The following is a 13,468-nucleotide window of genomic DNA, read 5'->3' as shown; positions in this document are numbered from 1 at the left end:
CTGCCCTTAGTTACTAACCTGCTCGAGTCAGGACTGGACTCGGTCGGGTAGGTTGGAACCCTAGGCCACCGTTTCGGTATACTCGAGTATTACCACTGGAGGGATAAGGTGATGGCCAGACAAACCGAGGGGATCTGAAGTTATATGGTGAAGTTGACCGAAATGGTTCCACTGGAACACCGTATCCTTCAATATGTGTTTATTTCTGTATCATGATAACTGTCTTATTGTAAATGTGCCAATGTGAAATCTTGAACCGTATATGTATCATGCTTAACTTACATGATTTATTAGAATTGCAAGAGTGTCTTGGAACCTCACTGGGCTGTTTAGCTCATTCCACGTTTTTGTTTTCCTTAACAGGGTTCGAGACCAAGGGTGCTCGTGAATAGTACTAGATTATTTTCTTTTGAAGACCTTAAGTTGTATTATAACAGATGGTTGTAGTACATATTCTTTTGGATTGTATTAAACTTGAAAGCTAACTAATTGTAAGTATGAAATATTTTGGAGTACTTTAATTATATAGTGAAAATATTTGAAGTGTTTCGAACTTTTGGATTATAGATTGTAGTGAGTCCCGGCGAGAGTTGGGCAGGAATTCCGCGGATACCCTAAGATTCGCCCTAGGGAGAAATGGGGGCGTCACAAATTACGTATCAAGTGGGGGTTAATATAGACTTTTTGCAATTATTTAGGGAGATAAATGATATTTTTAAAATCTCAGGGGTGCCCAGTGATATTAGGAGAAACCTCAAGGAAGGTTTATGATATTATCCCATATCTTAAAAGTTCATTTTTAAAACATAAAGGTGTGAAAGAGCCATTTACCAACTTCTAGAACAACTCTATGTCCAGTAAAATACCACTACAGTATCTCTTTAGTCTTCCCCTACAACAATAATTCAGTTTGTAAGATAATTCTAGTTCTAGTATACCTAAAAGCCAATTCGTATTACAAACTATTCACTGTGACATTCTAATAGGAAGCTAAAACTGGATAAGTAGAAGCAGTACCAATGCTGTGACGCCCCCACTTCTCCCAAGGGCGAACCCAAGAGTATCGGCGGGACGCCTGCTCAGCTCTTGCCAGGACTCGATACAATACCAATTCAAACTTAAAGGGACAACAATTAAATATACAAGTCGAAGTAGAGAAAATAAGTCGCTTCCATACATAGATATTCAATCTTACATCACAAGTTTCAAAGTATATCAACTTCCCCAAAATATACAACTTTCAAAAGATGTCTAGTCAAGTACATTCCCAAAATTCTAGTCAAAAGAACCATCAAGTAGGCTTCTCCATAATTCCTTCCAATTCAACTCCTGTTAAGGAAAACAAATCTAACGGGATAAGCGGATGCTCGTGAGGCCAAGAAAAAAAAACAAAACATGCACATGCGAACACATAGTTCTAGTAACAAGTAACGATAACATATGTACAAGAATTGAAGTCAGAAAGTTCAAGTAATTCATAATTTATAATATAACACACTTGTTAAGGATACGGGAGCTCTCAGGAGCTAATTTCCACTTGCTTCGCCGGGTCTCGATCATATACCTCCGCGTGATGACACTCCGTCATCCGGGTAGGTATTTTTAGTCCGTAGAACTCCACTTTACTTCACAAATCCCGTTCACCGTTACAACCCCCTGTTCCAGGCCCGCTCATCATTTAGAAGGCGATACTACTCGAGTATACCAAGCGAGATCTCTCAAATAGATCAAGCTTTACGAATGATCTCATGGTTCACCAAGCTTCTCGACCAGGCCCATGCCGGCTCGAGTTACAAGGTTAGCCTATGAGTTTGGGCGTCCCCCGAATACGAATACGAATATAAGTCGATGAGCAGCGCTCCATTCGATGATTCCAAATGCGAACCACAAATACGAATTACGAATACGAATCATAAGAATATAAGTCGATGAGACAACGCTCCAATCGACGGTTTCAAATATGATGCACATAGCCAAATTCGAATAAAATTTTCATTTGAAAGAGAACGAGTGCAATAAAGTACACATTCGATTCAAAACTTCCAATTTCACATAATTGATGCAAAATAATTCACGTATTTAACCGCATAACATGCACTTGACACTCACCAATCAAAATATGGGAATAAGTGCTCAAACAAGTGTTTAGGCATCCGCTTCGACATCCTCTTGAAGGTCCCCTTGAGCGCCTGAGCAAATAATAATTGTGTGACGCCCCGAAAAGAATGAGTGTGAGAACCCAAAAATTTTCTAATTTTCTAGTGTTTATTTTATTTAATCGCCCGCCTTTTCTACATTTTCTTTATTAGAAAAATTCCCCAGATAAAGTTTATGAGCAAAGATAGTTTGAAAATGATTTTTCTAGTATCGGTTAGTTTTTGAGAAATTAAAAGCGTATTTTGAACGTGGGACCCGCAAGTGCGGTAAATGCATTATATTTTTGACAACTTGTTGGAATTTTGTATTAAGTGATATTATTTTACAAAGTGTTAAGATATTTGTATTGGAGAGACAAAAAGATAAGTTTTAAACCAAAAGGTGACATGTGTCACCTTCTTATTCAAAGTTGGACTTTGACTAATTTGCATCACCTTTACTAAACCTCAAAAAATTGACCAATTTCTCTCCATTTTAAGCTTGTCTTGGCCGAACCTCTTGGAGCAAAAATACAAGAAGAAAGCCTTCAACTCCATTTCTTGCTCAATCATGTGAATCAACCGTTAAACTTTCAAATTCCTCCACAAAAGTCACTTGTTTAGAAGATTGAAGGTAGTGGTGGAGTGATTAGAGAAGGCAAAGGACTAAGCCATCAAATTTCTTGATATTTCAAGGTTCATGTCTAGCAATCCTTTCCTTGTTCTTCATTATGCTAAATTAGTGACTTGTGATGGCTAAAGAGATAATTTGATGGATTATATCTTGAGTTGTGGTTGACTTGATGAAGTTTTATTATTTTTGGGGATTTTTCTGTTTTAATACGAACATGGTTGTGTGGTTATATATGATTATTGGAAATGATGTTTAAGGACTCTGTGAGGTGGAAAAATTGGTTAATTGCAAACAATTTCTGTTTTGGAAGAAATCTTGGAAAGTTAGGGTTTGATGTTCTTCATTCTGCCCGAATTTGTAGCTCCTAGTTAGAGGCCGAATTGGCCTTGGATTAAAACATTAAAGTTGTAGGGAATGACATTTTAGAGCTGCCTACAAAATTTCAGGTCAATCGGAGTAGTTTAGAATGAGAAAAGTCGAAATTACTATTGCTGTTCTGGTTTTACCCGAATGTAAAAATTTCGCCTGTAATTGGTTGTTGTGGCTGGAATTTTTTCGGAATTGGTTGTTGAGGTCTTCTGATGAAATTTAGCCCTGTTTTTTATCTTTCAGCTGGTTTTGGAATTTCTAGATTTGGACTTGGATAGCCTGGTTTATGATGTTTCCGCTAGAATGCGTTCTGTGAATCTGTTTTTGTGATTCTGGTGTAGTATCTTGCATTTTTGACCTGGTTACACTCGAAACTGGGTTGAGTGACCTTCTAAAATATTGTAGCCCTGTCTCTTAGCTTCGAAACGGTGGGTCTTGTACCTTCATCCGACAATCGTAGCGCCTTTGGTACCATTACCGCAAAATGACGTCAAAACCTGTTTTTCTGGTTTTGAGCTTAACTTTCATTTCCGGACTTTTCCCTAGCTTGACTTGTACTAGTACTACTTGGAGCTTGCTGAATGGCTATTGGATGAACTTGTTGTTGTGTGTGTACCTTTGGGTTTGAATGAGCAAAATAACGAAGCCATGATGGCTGGAAAAGTTTGCAAATTCAGGGGAAGTGCTGTCCGAACTTTGAAGGGATTTGTTTGCATTGAGTTTGTGATCTAAGACTTGGATTTGAGCAAGGCAATGTTATATGATGGATGATTTCTGAGCCGTGGAGGTGAGTGACCCTAAACTATTTCCAAAGTACTTGTGAAATGTTTCTTGCATTATGTACTCGATTGCATATCATGCGTGCTTGCATGTGAGTTCATGACATGATTTGGCTTCAATGATTTCTGGGAAAGTCTTGTGCTGGACACCAACGTCTCCACTCTGTTTATGGTTCATGTTCATGTTTATCTGGAGCTCAAGAAGGGGCTCCCTCTTAATGTTAATGTTAATGTTAAATGATCTATTTGAGCGTTGGGTGTTCAAGTGCTATGATTTCCCTGGCTCACGAGAGCACTAAACGAACATTTGATCTTTGAATCATGACATCATCGAAATGATCGAAATGCAACATTGTGAAATATAATTGTTTAAGGATTTTACTGGTTACTCGCTGAGCTTCTAGCTCACCCCAAAAATATTTTATTCCCCTCCACAGGGCTCAAAGCGAAGGAAGGACTTGTTGTGCTTATTCACATGTCTGGATGGCCTATATCTTGTACAGTTTGGATTTGGAATCATTTTATGTATAGTTGGGAATTGTTTCCGCTTCGCTTTTGATATGTAATTATTGGAGAACTTGATGTAATATTTGAGATTTATCTTGTAATTTATTTGAGGACTGTAGTGAACGACTGAGTCCCGGCGAGAGCCGGGCAGGCGGCCCGCCGAACCCTCTGGTTTGCCTTTGGAGGAGGTGAGGCTGTCACAGGTGGTATCAGAGCTTAGGCTTCAGATCTCTGTAGTGTATCCTAGGCTTGAAGTTTAGGATGCCTGACTGTGGGTTTGGTTTGCAATATTAGTGATTCTTGTGGGATGTCTCGACTTGATTGGTACAAGATGGAATGTCGAGGACGACATTCTTTTAAGGAGGGGAGATTGTGACGCCTCGAAAAGAATGAGTGTGAGAACCCGAAAATTTTCTAATTTTCTAGTGTTTATTTTATTTAATCGCCCGCCTTTTCTACATTTTCTTTATTAGAAAAATTCCCCAGATAAAGTTTATGAGCAAAGATAGTTTGAAAATGATTTTTCTAGTATCGGTTAGTTTTTGAGAAATTAAAAGCGTATTTTGAACGTGGGACCCGCAAGTGCGGTAAATGCATTATATTTTTGACAACTTGTTGGAATTTTGTATTAAGTGATATTATTTTACAAAGTGTTAAGATATTTGTATTGGAGAGACAAAAAGATAAGTTTTAAACCAAAAGGTGACATGTGTCACCTTCTTATTCAAAGTTGGACTTTGACTAATTTGCATCACCTTTACTAAACCTCAAAAAATTGACCAATTTCTCTCCATTTTAAGCTTGTCTTGGCCGAACCTCTTGGAGCAAAAATACAAGAAGAAAGCCTTCAACTCCATTTCTTGCTCAATCTTGTGAATCAACCGTTAAACTTTCAAATTCCTCCACAAAAGTCACTTGTTTAGGAAGATTGAAGGTAGTGGTGGAGTGATTAGAGAAGGCAAAGGACTAAGCCATCAACTTTCTTGATATTTCAAGGTTCATGTCTAGCAATCCTTTCTTTGTTCTTCATTATGCTAAATTAGTGACTTGTGATGGCTAAAGAGATAATTTGATGGATTATATCTTGAGTTGTGGTTGACTTGATGAAGTTTTATTATTTTTGGGGATTTTTCCGTTTTAATACGAACATGGTTGTGTGGTTATATATGATTATTGGAAATTATGTTTAAGGACTCTGTGAGGTGGAAAAAGTGGTTAATTGCAAACAATTTCTGTTTTGGAAGAAATCTTGGAAAGTTAGGGTTTGATGTTCTTCATTCTGCCCGAATTTGTAGCTCCTAGTTAGAGGCCGAATTGGCCTTGGATTAAAATATGAAAGTTGTAGGGAATGATATTTTAGAGCTTCCTACAAAATTTCAGGTCAATCGGAGTAGTTTAGAATGAGAAAAGTCGAAATTACTATTGCTGTTCTGGTTTTACCCGAATGTAAAAATTGCGCCTGTAATTGGTTGTTGTGGCTGGAATTTTTTCGGAATTGGTTGTTGAGGTCTTCTGATGAAATTTAGCCCTGTTTTTTATCTTTCAGCTGGTTGTGGAATTTCTTGATTTGGACTTGGATAGCCTGGTTTATGATGTTTCCGCTAGAATGCGTTCTGTGAATCTGTTTTTGTGATTCTGGTGTAGTATCTTGCATTTTTGACCTGGTTACACTCGAAACTGGGTTGAGTGACCTTCTAAAATATTGTATCCCTGTCTCTTAGCTTCGAAACGGTGGGTCTTGTATCTTCATCCGACAATCGTAGCGCCTTTGGTACCATTACCGCAAAATGACGTCAAAACCTGTTTTTCTGGTTTTGAGCTTAACTTTCATTTCCGGACTTTTCCCTAGCTTGACTTGTACTAGTACTACTTGGAGCTTGCTGAATGGCTATTGGATGAACTTGTTGTTGTGTGTGTACCTTTGGGTTTGAATGAGCAAAATAACGAAGCCATGATGGCTGGAAAAGTTTGCAAATTCAGGGGAAGTGCTGTCCGAACTTTGAAGGGATTTGTTTGCATTGAGTTTGTGATCTAAGACTTGGATTTGAGCAAGGCAATGTTATATGATGGATGATTTCTGAGCCGTGGAGGTGAGCGACCCTAAACTATTTCCAAAGTACTTGTGAAATGTTTCTTGCATTATGTACTCGATTGCATATCATGCGTGCTTGCATGTGAGTTCATGACATGATTTGGCTTCAATGATTTCTGGGAAAGTCTTGTGCTGGACACCAACGTCTCCACTCTGTTTATGGTTCATGTTCATGTTTATCTGGAACTCAAGAAGGGGCTCCCTCTTAATGTTAATGTTAATGTTAAATGATCTATTTGAGCGTTGGGTGTTCAAGTGCTATGATTTCCCTGGCTCACGAGAGCACTAAACGAACATTTGATCTCTGAATCATGACATCATCGAAATGATCGAAATGCAACATTGTGAAATATGTTTGTTTAAGGATTTTACTGGTTACTCGCTGAGCTTCTAGCTCACCCCAAAAATATTTTATTCCCCTCCACAGGGCTCAAAGCGAAGGAAGGACTTGTTGTGCTTATTCACATGTCTGGATGGCCTATATCTTGTACAGTTTGGATTTGGAATCATTTTATGTATAGTTGGGAATTGTTTCCGCTTCGCTTTTGATATGTAATTATTGGAGAACTTGATGTAATATTTGAGATTTATCTTGTAATTTATTTGAGGACTGTAGTGAACGACTGAGTCCCGGCGAGAGCCGGGCAGGCGGCCCTCCGAACCCTCTGGTTTGCCTTTGGAGGAGGTGAGGCTGTCACAGGTGGTATCAGAGCTTAGGCTTCAGATCTCTGTAGTGTATCCTAGGCTTGAAGTTTAGGATGCCTGACTGTGGGTTTGGTTTGCAATATTAGTGATTCTTGTGGGATGTCTCGACTTGATTGGTACAAGATGGAATGTCGAGGACGACATTCTTTTAAGGAGGGGAGATTGTGACGCCTCGAAAAGAATGAGTGTGAGAACCCGAAAATTTTCTAATTTTCTAGTGTTTATTTTATTTAATCGCCCGCCTTTTCTACATTTTCTTTATTAGAAAAATTCCCCAGATAAAGTTTATGAGCAAAGATAGTTTGAAAATGATTTTTCTAGTATCGGTTAGTTTTTGAGAAATTAAAAGCGTATTTTGAACGTGGGACCCGCAAGTGCGGTAAATGCATTATATTTTTGACAACTTGTTGGAATTTTGTATTAAGTGATATTATTTTACAAAGTGTTAAGATATTTGTATTGGAGAGACAAAAAGATAAGTTTTAAACCAAAAGGTGACATGTGTCACCTTCTTATTCAAAGTTGGACTTTGACTAATTTGCATCACCTTTACTAAACCTCAAAAAATTGACCAATTTCTCTCCATTTTAAGCTTGTCTTGGCCGAACCTCTTGGAGCAAAAATACAAGAAGAAAGCCTTCAACTCCATTTCTTGCTCAATCTTGTGAATCAACCGTTAAACTTTCAAATTCCTCCACAAAAGTCACTTGTTTAGGAAGATTGAAGGTAGTGGTGGAGTGATTAGAGAAGGCAAAGGACTAAGCCATCAACTTTCTTGATATTTCAAGGTTCATGTCTAGCAATCCTTTCTTTGTTCTTCATTATGCTAAATTAGTGACTTGTGATGGCTAAAGAGATAATTTGATGGATTATATCTTGAGTTGTGGTTGACTTGATGAAGTTTTATTATTTTTGGGGATTTTTCCGTTTTAATACGAACATGGTTGTGTGGTTATATATGATTATTGGAAATTATGTTTAAGGACTCTGTGAGGTGGAAAAAGTGGTTAATTGCAAACAATTTCTGTTTTGGAAGAAATCTTGGAAAGTTAGGGTTTGATGTTCTTCATTCTGCCCGAATTTGTAGCTCCTAGTTAGAGGCCGAATTGGCCTTGGATTAAAACATGAAAGTTGTAGGGAATGATATTTTAGAGCTTCCTACAAAATTTCAGGTCAATCGGAGTAGTTTAGAATGAGAAAAGTCGAAATTACTATTGCTGTTCTGGTTTTACCCGAATGTAAAAATTGCGCCTGTAATTGGTTGTTGTGGCTGGAATTTTTTCGGAATTGGTTGTTGAGGTCTTCTGATGAAATTTAGCCCTGTTTTTTATCTTTCAGCTGGTTTTGGAATTTCTTGATTTGGACTTGGATAGCCTGGTTTATGATGTTTCCGCTAGAATGCGTTCTGTGAATCTGTTTTTGTGATTCTGGTGTAGTATCTTGCATTTTTGACCTGGTTACACTCGAAACTGGGTTGAGTGACCTTCTAAAATATTGTATCCCTGTCTCTTAGCTTCGAAACGGTGGGTCTTGTATCTTCATCCGACAATCGTAGCGCCTTTGGTACCATTACCGCAAAATGACGTCAAAACCTGTTTTTCTGGTTTTGAGCTTAACTTTCATTTCCGGACTTTTCCCTAGCTTGACTTGTACTAGTACTACTTGGAGCTTGCTGAATGGCTATTGGATGAACTTGTTGTTGTGTGTGTACCTTTGGGTTTGAATGAGCAAAATAACGACGCCATGATGGCTGGAAAAGTTTGCAAATTCAGAGGAAGTGCTGTCCGAACTTTGAAGGGATTTGTTTGCATTGAGTTTGTGATCTAAGACTTGGATTTGAGCAAGGCAATGTTATATGATGGATGATTTCTGAGCCGTGGAGGTGAGCGACCCTAAACTATTTCCAAAGTACTTGTGAAATGTTTCTTGCATTATGTACTCGATTGCATATCATGCGTGCTTGCATGTGAGTTCATGACATGATTTGGCTTCAATGATTTCTGGGAAAGTCTTGTGCTGGACACCAACGTCTCCACTCTGTTTATGGTTCATGTTCATGTTTATCTGGAACTCAAGAAGGGGCTCCCTCTTAATGTTAATGTTAATGTTAAATGATCTATTTGAGCGTTGGGTGTTCAAGTGCTATGATTTCCCTGGCTCACGAGAGCACTAAACGAACATTTGATCTCTGAATCATGACATCATCGAAATGATCGAAATGCAACATTGTGAAATATGTTTGTTTAAGGATTTTACTGGTTACTCGCTGAGCTTCTAGCTCACCCCAAAAATATTTTATTCCCCTCCACAGGGCTCAAAGCGAAGGAAGGACTTGTTGTGCTTATTCACATGTCTGGATGGCCTATATCTTGTACAGTTTGGATTTGGAATCATTTTATGTATAGTTGGGAATTGTTTCCGCTTCGCTTTTGATATGTAATTATTGGAGAACTTGATGTAATATTTGAGATTTATCTTGTAATTTATTTGAGGACTGTAGTGAACGACTGAGTCCCGGCGAGAGCCGGGCAGGCGGCCCGCCGAACCCTCTGGTTCGCCTTAGGAGGAGGTGGGGCTGTCACAAATTGACTATCACATACTATTACTTATAAACCCCTTGTTAACAAGGAAGATTGTACACTTGTACAATACTAAGATAATATCATGAAAGATAGTCTTAATTACTCGTAAATCGAGATTCAAAAGTGGCGTTTAATAACACAAAAGGAAAAACTGATTTCTTCCATGAAATCAAGTTTAAAACTGTCAATCAACTTCAAAGGATGGAGAAGAGTTTCTAAAAACTCATTTCCAATCGAGTCGGAAAATTTTAGTTTTAAGTGACAATCTTTGAAATTTCATATCTTTCACTCAGTAGGTTCAAAATTGGAAAAATTTGTACCGTTGGAATCTTGGTTCAAAGTACTAAAAGTTCCTTGAAGACACTTTTCCAAGATTCTAAACGGAAGACATTCAAATTTCAGCTCAAAGTGGCTGACTTGAGCATACAAGACAGTTTCGATCATGTTTTTCGGCAAACTTTGGAAATTCGGAAAAATTCACAGGAAGTGAACTAGCCTCTGAAATTTGTAACACAATGAGAATTTCAAATACAAAAAATGGAATTAGATTCGGAGTTTTGAGTGTCAAGATATAGTAGCTCAAAGTTGGAAAATTTTCACTACTAAACAGTGAATTTTCCAGATTTGAAAGTAAACTTTGGGTCATCATTTGGGTATCAAAATGGCCTTAGAATAACACTAAATTTGGTACAATTCAACTCCCAAATGAACTAATCCTCTACCAAATTTCATATAAAAACTCATACGGGAAGGTAGTTAACAAAACTACAAAAGTTCAAGAAATTTCCAAGACAAATCTGTCTTCTTGCTTTTTTCCCTTTTTAAACACTTTGCACCATGAAATCAGTTCCATTTTGGTTCATTTGTGAAACCAAGGTCCAAGAAACATTTCACAAGCAATTGATAGTTGGTTGACATCAAAATTTTCAAACAAAGCATCTCACAAACAACCAAATCAGTTGGCCAGCAAAAAGTAGGGTTTTCCAGCTCAGCTGCAGTTTACAAATTGTACCATATCTCACTCAATACAACTTGGAATTGAGAATGGTTGGTGGCATTGGAAACTAGAATCATAAGGATACATTTCATCAGAAGAATTTGTTCTGAAAATCAGTTCATAGGTAGTTCGAATTCAGGTGACAAGTTGCACCTTCCCACTGCTATTCAAACAGCACTACAAGAAAAAAGGTCATTAGTGACAACATTTCTTTGTGACGACAAAAAGTCGTCACAAAATGAGGTTGTTTAGTCACGACTTTGAAGGTTGTCACAATTGACTCAAAGCAACTAAGTTTTCAGTGACAACTTTTAATTGTCGTCACAAAACTACTTCGCGCCATGGGATTTAGAAGGCGCGAGTTTTGCGATAGTGACGACTTGATAAAAGTTGTCAGTAATTCTACCACTTTCTTTGACAACTTTTCGTTGTTGTCACTGTTTATGTTTATTGACGACCAATTTTTGTCAATAAAACTATAGTGTAGTTAGTGACAACAACAATTGGTCATCAGTGACAACTTTTATTTTTGACGAAAAGAAGTTGTCACAAAAGTCTATCCTTTATTGACGACTTTCTATCTCGTCACAAACCTTTAATGGGAGGCAACTCATTTGTGACGACTTAGAAAAGTCGTCACTAGTAAATTCCCGTCAAGATTTAGCAAGAAGGCGGGAGTGTTTAGAACATACAATAGTGACGACATTAAGAACATCATCACTATTGAATGGCTTATTTACGGACGACTTTTTGTTGTCGTCACTGATCACTAAAAAAGTTATTAGTGACAACATTTTTTAGTGATGACAATATTTCGTCACAAAAGGGGATTCTTTAGTCGCGACACCTAAAGTTGTCACAATTCCATCAAAGCAACTAAATGTTTATTGACGACAAGTAGAGTTGTCATAATTGCTCAAATAGACAGTGTTTTCAGTGACGACCTTGGAAAATGTTGTCACTAAAATGATTTATTCAGTGACAACTTCTAATATCGTCACTGTCACTCTCTTGATTCAGATTTAGTGACAAGAATTCATCGTCACTATTTAAAGTACTTATTTGTAAGTCACTTTCATTAATTCTACTGTGCCACCCTAACTTTTGCGATTTAGCCCCAAATGTTATAAAAAATTCCATTAATTCCATTATGATACCTTAAGTTTTACAATTTAGCCCCATATATAGTACACCGATTTTTTTAATTCTATTATTACTCCCTAACTTTTGTAATTTAGCACCATATGTAATTTACCAATTTCATTAATTCTACTTTGGCACTCTAACTTTTGCAATTTAACCCCCATATGTAATACACCAATTTTATTATTTCTATTATGGCACCCTAACTTTTACAATTTAGCCCCTATTTTTTTATTAGGAAATTGCGAATGGTATCTTGATAAACTATGCATAAATATTTTATAATTTTCTCAAACTTAAGTAATAATTTGTTATAAACTCTAAAGATATATCTTTCATTACAATAGTTATAAGGCAGGCAGGTCTTTTTATCAGTGGAATAAGAAATTTATGTCAGATTTATCCTTTGTACTACATGCCAAGTAGTATTAGCAAAAGAATAACAAAGTACTACAAAGTAATTAACAAGATAGCCTTCAGGGAGTGTAGTTTATGGGCAAATGAGCATTATCTATTCAAAGTACCAACTTTTTATGGGCATTTTACTCTCAAACATATAATTTATGATAAATTTATAAAGGGATAATTTCAGAAACCTCCCCTGAGGTTTCTGACAATTTCACTGACCTCCCCTGAGGTTTCCACAATTACACTGACCTCCCCTGGCAGAACTTGGGACCCAATTGCTGACATCATATAATGCAAAATTACTATTATACCCAAGACATTTTGTGTTATTATAGGACTAAAATATGATAAGGCAGATGGTGTTTTGGATAGTATTGGATTGCATTTCTATTTATTTAATGTATGGTTATGAAATTTGTAATGATATTACTCTTGGATTGCAGTTTTGGTTTGCACCTTATTACTGTTAAGGTTTTATAAATGACTGTTTTAGTTCTTGGATTACACCTTACCTCCAAATTTTGGGAATTTACCCAAATTTTCCATTTTCTAATATTCCTACAAATATGCAAAATTATGCATATCCCTCAAATCTACCCAATATTAATGTTTTGTTAAACTCTAAATAACAAAAATATGAAATATAATATTTAAATATATTTTAATACACACAAGTTGGACGGGTAACTAGTGTGTCAGAGAGTTGCCATAATCTCCTTAAACCCGCATGCGGGTTTAAAGAGTATTCGGATATTCTCATATGCACCTATGCAAATCGAACCAACCGGATATCTTATCCGTATCCCATTTTTTTAAATAAAAATCTTATAAATTTGAAAAATAAAATCAAATTTAGATGTATTAGGGTTTTAAAAATATTATATAAGTAATAAAAATTTTATAAATTGTAAAAATAAAATCAAATTTAAATAATTAAATGTTATATTTGCCTAAGAAATAATACAATAATCATAATAATGATAATACAATAATATTGGTGTAATAAAACTGCCATTAATTTAAATATTTATTTATAATGCCCAAAGAGCCTAATTACCAATTTTTTCTTCTCGCGCTCAAATATAACATTAACCCGCATGCGAGCTAACCTTGAAAT

This window comes from Coffea arabica, chromosome 6e (assembly GCF_036785885.1).
Source record: "Coffea arabica cultivar ET-39 chromosome 6e, Coffea Arabica ET-39 HiFi, whole genome shotgun sequence".
NCBI classification, from domain to species: Eukaryota; Viridiplantae; Streptophyta; class Magnoliopsida; order Gentianales; family Rubiaceae; genus Coffea; species Coffea arabica.
The sequence above is the reverse complement of the archived record's forward strand: the minus strand, read 5'-3'. Positions refer to the sequence as shown.